The sequence below is a fragment of the Nothobranchius furzeri genome, chromosome 14 (assembly GCF_043380555.1).
Source record: "Nothobranchius furzeri strain GRZ-AD chromosome 14, NfurGRZ-RIMD1, whole genome shotgun sequence".
NCBI classification, from domain to species: Eukaryota; Metazoa; Chordata; class Actinopteri; order Cyprinodontiformes; family Nothobranchiidae; genus Nothobranchius; species Nothobranchius furzeri.
In genome coordinates, this window is record NC_091754.1 from 51,856,532 (window position 1) to 51,862,770 (window position 6,239).

The 6,239-nt window shown below is 39.0% G+C and overlaps 1 long non-coding RNA gene across 2 annotated transcripts; it reads right to left on the reverse strand.

The window, feature by feature from the left end:
• Window positions 1-947: 947 nt before the first annotated feature.
• LOC139062716 (uncharacterized) lies at window positions 948-4,262 on the reverse strand. Of its 2 annotated transcripts, XR_011516285.1 has the most exons (4): window positions 4,185-4,262; window positions 3,976-4,057; window positions 1,828-3,897; window positions 948-1,295 (listed from the first exon to the last, which is right to left on the reverse strand). It is a non-coding gene; the product is annotated as an uncharacterized lncRNA (long non-coding RNA). The 2 variants fall into 2 exon arrangements; XR_011516284.1 differs by having other exon boundaries at window positions 948-3,897.
• Between the last annotated feature and the right edge of the window lie 1,977 nt (window positions 4,263-6,239).

Sequence of the window (6,239 nt, forward strand, 5' to 3'; positions counted from 1 at the left end):
GAGTCAAAAACGGTGATTTACACCCTGGACCACAGAGGGCTAATACTTTTTTTTTTAATTTGTTATTTGCTATATTTATTCATATTTTTTTTATAAATGTACAGTCTAGATTATCATTCTAAAATATAAAAAACATTTGTCATAAATGTTTGTAAAATAAACAACCTTTTTCCTATTCGGATTTTATGTTTTTGAGTGAAAGTCTAATATGCAACCCCTTTATGTCCAAATATAAAAAATAAGTATAAATTCATAAAGTCCAGGTTGTGCTGAAGAGATTGATACCACATAAGGCAGTGGTTATCGTTTTTATTTGGAAATACAAAGAAAAACTCTAAATTAGTCAAAAACGGCAAATTACACCCTGAACCGCAGAAGGTTAACCTCTTGAATCCTACGCTATTTCTCAGAGATTTTCTTGAAAAAGACGTACCCAAATTGAATTTGGTATATCTCATAAACTACAAGGTTTATTTGAGCTGTTTTGTATCAAAATAAAGGTAAGACTCTAAAGTTTACTCTAAAATTCTATAAAGCATCACTTATGTCATTGATTGAAAGTAACAGAATGTGGAACACAGTAGAAATGAGAAAAAAAATCTGTTCCGCCTTCAAAAAAAATCCACTTTATGATGTTAAAATTCCTTCTAAAATACCTAGTTGCAGCCTAAAACATCTAGAAATCCACAGAATACTATCTGAAAATTTGCTGACCCAAAAACCAGGAAAAAAAGGAAGTAAAGAAAAGTTAGAGGTTTTAGTTGATATAAATCCAGGCAGACCTCATATTGGACCATTTTGGTCACCTGTTGGCGCAGTTTGTGCCATTGGGAAATTCTCAGGTTTTTTCCTTAGGTTCTTTTTTCCTTCTTTTTTTATCTTTTTTCTTTTTTATCTTATCTTAGAAAGTCTTTCCATCTAAAAAAATATGTTTTTGAGGGGTTTTGGGAGAAATCCACCCAACATATATTTATCCATTCAAATTAAGTGAAAATCACACAGAGGAATTCATTTGAGCAAACTGATTAACAAATAGAATTTCACAACAAGGAAACCGAAAAAAACTGAACAATTATCATACATAAAAAGTTAGGTTGGCCATGAAAATGAAAAAAATCACTTACTGTCAGAGCTCCACAAATTTGAGGTTTCCACTTAGGAAAGATGAGCTTGGGGCTTTTTCTTTCCTTGGGTTTGGAGCAGATGAAGATGGGCTTGGCATGCCAGTGACTCAGCGAAGTATACATGTCCAGGTGATGGTGGTTGGTACTCCTCATCCAATTCATCACTATTCACTGTAAAGTCACATGAAAAAATAATAATATTGTAAAAACATATTCATTCACAGCAACAGAGAAAAAGACCTATCTGAACAGAGAAAATAAGCTAAAACGCTGATGTAGACAGGATTGTGTAGACAGATAACAAAAAACATATATATTTTGGTAAATATATCAGTAATTTTTATATAAAAATCAACATTTGTGTTTTAACATTGTATTCATTCACAACAACCGAGAAAAATACCTATTTGAATAGAGAAAGTGAGCAATATGCAGATGTAGCCAGGATTATGTACATAAATAAAAAATATATCATTTAGTAAATTTATCAGTAATTTTACACAAAATAAAAGTTTATATTGTAAATTTAGACTCATTTACAACAAAACTGAGAAAAAGACTTATTTGAAAAGAGAAAATAACCTCAAATGCTGATGTAGACAGGATTATGTACATAAATAACAACAATGTATATTATTTGGTAAATGTATCAGTAATTTTACACCAAATCAAAGAAAAGAGTTGAGGGAAACGGGTTACATACCTTTCTGAAGAAGAGATTTCATAATCCAGGTCACTACTGTCGGAACTGTGAAGACAAAATCCTCCCCATGAGAAGATGGGCTGCATGGTGACGCAGTGGTTAGCACTGTTGCCTCGCAGCACGAAGGTCGCAGGTTCGAAACTCGGCTGCGGCCTTTCTGCGTGGAGTTGCGTGTTCTCCCCATGCATGTGTGGGTTTCCTCTGGGTACTCCGGTTTCCCCCCACAGATCACAACATGCCCTATAGGTTATAAATTGTAAGCCGCTTTGGATAAAAAGCGTCTGCTAAATAAATAAACATAAACATAAGATGAATCCACCGGACACAAGTTAGCACGGCCATCATCAGCTAACATATCCAGGATTTCTTTAGTGGTGAAAAACTTTTTGTTTTCTCCGGCCATTGTCAAAAAAAACAGCAAACTATCTAAGAAGCTCCTCCAGCCAATAAATGCTAGCATAAGAGTCAGCGTTGAAGGTAAACTCGTGCGTAACGCGCTCGTGGACTAAAATGTTACTTAACGCGCACATGTAAACAAGAGTTACGCGCGAGGATATCTCAGGATCCCATGGGACGATTTGCGTGGTTCAAACCATGCCTTAAAACTCTGAGCCAATAGAATCGTGTGGTGTTGCATTTCATTGTGTCCAAATTGAAACAATAAGACCACTAGCCTCCCAAGGGGTGAGCCAATCTTCTGGGTAAGATGGCGTTGCGGACTTCTGTCGAGGACTTCTGCTGTCGAGGCAAATGGGTCCCTTGATGGCATATCTTTCATTACCTGTCCAATCTGAGCTCAGCCTAGTGTTTACTGTGGTCTTTTAATGGGTTATGTGTACGAGTGTGTGTGTGTGTGTGTGTGCGTGCGTGCGTGCCTGGGAATGGTTTGTGGATTGGGGGTGAAACTGTCATATTGTTTTAAGTGTGGGAAAGGGAGGGAATGTGGGTTATATGGGTCATTTTAATCTGTTAAGCATGTTGTGTTGCATGCTTTGCATGAAAAGCGCTATATAAATAAAGTCTGATTTGATGTGATTCCAACTCGTCTGTAGGGAGCAAAACACGGCAAACACAGTCAGGAGTGAGTTTGTTTTTACGTTGGGAAAATGGATTACACAGATCAAGGAGATTTTTGTTACCGGAACACAGATAATGATCACAAACTAGCAAAGGTAAGACAGACCTTATGCTGTTGACTGTCGATAAAGAGTTGTGTTGTTCTGTTTGATCGCGGCTAGCTTTGTGAGCTTTCATGATACAGAAATTCGACTTATATCGGTTAAAAGAAGAGAATCAAGGCTTTATGTTTAGTGGCTGGCTTTCTGAATAGGATCATATTTTATTGTCACTACTGTGTGTTTTTCTCAGGCTTTGCTTGAAATGGGAAGTTAGCGTTTTTTACTTCCGGTTGATTTGAAGGCTCAGTGTTTGAATTAGGTGTTGCTGAGGTGGAAAACAATGTCTTTATTGTTTAGACTAGCTTCTTCCTGTTATGCACGTGAGTAGTCTGCATATAGTGGTGAACATTAAGCAGTTTTTTGGAACAACTTTGAAACTGGAAGTTGTTCTAGACCTGGTACCGCGTCTGTCTGGTTTAAGAGGCGAAGCAGTTAACCAGGTAAAATAATTAAGTAACTGGTTAACTATGTACATACCTTTGTAGTAGAAACACGAGGTAAGTTTTTTTTTTTTTTTGCTTATAACAGTGGTTTACATCTCCACCTTCATGCATAACAATATTTCTTACATAACAATAGAACACAAACTGCAAATTACACCTCATCTGTTAGAACTGAACCAAACCAAACCAAGACGCTTTAAGTTATTTGCTCGAATGCTTAATTGGTGGTACCACTTTGTTGGCGAGCTTGTTGGAGCTCATTTGTGGTGGTTCAAGTTTCCTTGTCTGTTACTCACAGTGTCCTAGGGAGGTCACACACATGCGGTCGGATCAAACCCTCCTGTCCTGCTGTGTCCCTCTGGTCGTCTGGTAGAAATGAAGCTGGACCTCTTCTGGTAGAAATGAAGCTGGACCTCGGGCTCCAGAGCACTTCGTCTCTCCAAAGCATACTAATTGGATTTTACACAAGTCCAAATTTAACTCACAACTCAAAACCACAATATATGTCATACAATGTTTCCACTTACTCAAGAACTTGGTGCAGAGACCCCTATTTTCCAGAAGTTTCCACCAAAGCGCTGTGGCGCTAATAGCACCTGCACCTCGTTCCTAAAAGTTTACGGACTCCATTAAATTTAAACAAAAAACGGAACGAATGTTTTCCCCTATTTTACGCTTAACAACATTTTGCAGCAAAGATTTAAACACTAAACATGTCATGAACATCTTAACTCACACCGAGGTGTCGTCTTTTCTCCTTCGCGTTTTCTCCCTCCTTTTCTTTTTCTTTCTACCGAAACGCACGTTCCAGGTCCCGCCCGTTCCACCCCGATAGGTTGCTTTATTGAGAATTTCCCCTTCCTCATTGGCCTGCGTTATTAAAATGACACCTGTTCATCCAATGAGAGAGAACTTTGGTACTGGGTAGTTCAGGGGACATTCAAAATATGGGAAATTACAGCTATAGCTGATGCCGGGCACTGTACTCGGAGAAAAGTGATTGCAGCATTATTAGTGGAACATCTACAGCTCCATTTGATCTCACACTAAAACTATTCTGGGATTTAAAAAATGACAGCATGAGTCAGGCAGCTGTCTTAGCAGACCAGTTTTATCATGAACATAGATTAAGAAAATATTAAAAGAGAAGAAGAAACTATCTTTTATTTAGTGTCTCTCAAGATAAAAATCTTGAGGCACAAGCAGCAAGAACAAAAAAATGAACATTTTTTTAAAAATCACAAATGAGAAAAGTAAAAAGTTGTGAGAAAAAAATGTAAGAAAGGGTCAAGTGAAAATGAATAAGAAAGAAGTAATGAATGGATCCAGAGAAGGATGGAATTGGTAGAAAGAGCTGAATAAGGAGAGGGTGGTGATGAAGGTCACACTAAAGCCAGCCTGAAAAGGTGGGGTTTCAGCTGCTTTTTGAAGGCGACCACTGAGTCCACTGATCTCAGGCCCTGTCCACATGTAGCCGGGGATCTGCCAAAACGTAGATATTTTTCTACGTTTTGGCCTGTCATCCACACGAAAACAGAGTTTTTTCACACGAAAACGGATCTTTTTAAAAACTCCGGCCAAAGTGAAGACCTGCGTTTTCTCGGTTTTGGGTGTCTGCGTGTGGACAGACAAAACCGGAGTTTTAAGGTCCGCAACGTCACTTTCCGCGACAAAAAAATGCTGACATCACGTGTGCGACCTGTGTTTACACTAGCCGACAGCATGGATGCCCTCAGAGCTGCGCTCGCTTTATCAATTGTCCAAGCGCTTTTTGCTTGTTTGTTTTTGCAAGCGGAATTACTGCTCCTTGCAGAAGACCACAGACGAAGGACGAGGTTAAGAACGGGGGAAGTACTGCCGCCTACAGGTCTGGCATGTCCTTAACAACGTATTTATTCGGGTACGTGTGGACAGAAATTTTTTTTTTAAACGAGGTGGTGTGGATGAAAGTTTTTGGAGGAGCGGATATTCGTTTTTTTTTTTTAAAAACCCGGCTACGTGTGGACTAGGCCTCAGGCTCAGTGGAGATTGTTCCACAGTAGGGTGGTCGGTTGGAGAAAGCAAATTCTGAATGAATGGGATGCTATAGCCACACAATCATAAAGCCTCAGGGACCAAATGTCATCCTTCAGCCACTTCTCCTCATGGACGGCTAATCCCCGTTGCCCAAGAACACTCACTGTCCTCCTCCTCCCAGACCTTATGATCGTTATGAATCCATCTGAACCAATCCCCATTAGGAATTTGCCTGAGATTTCTCCGGCAGATCAGCCATCAGCCAACAATCTGAGAACGTTACCTACACAAATAAAAAGAAACAAACCACAATAAAACTGCAGACGTAACAACCGTCTATTTTCTATTACAAGCTATTGTAGTATATAGGTGTAGGAGACTCTTTTCATGTTCAACCTGCATTAAAACCCCAGAGTGACTGATTATAATCAGAAAAAACCATTGAAAATTTAGTTTTTTCCGTCAACCACACCTTTAGGAGTATGATTCTTGCTGGGGCTAAGAAGTTCAAATCCCAGACCAGCCCCCATCTATTGTGTCACAGAGAGGTTTAAGTTAGACTTGGTTTGTTTGGACATTTAAAAAAAATGGAGACTGAACGTAATGTTTAGAGTTTAAGAGTATTATGGTAACTCGAAACCAGTAACATCCCAATCAGGCAGGCCCAAGTGGTGAAGTGCCAGAAACCTCTAGCTTGGCAATACCCCCCCCCCCCAAAAAAAAAAAAAACTTTAATACATCTTTCTGCTCCTGATTCTAATAAAGCCCAAGTCCA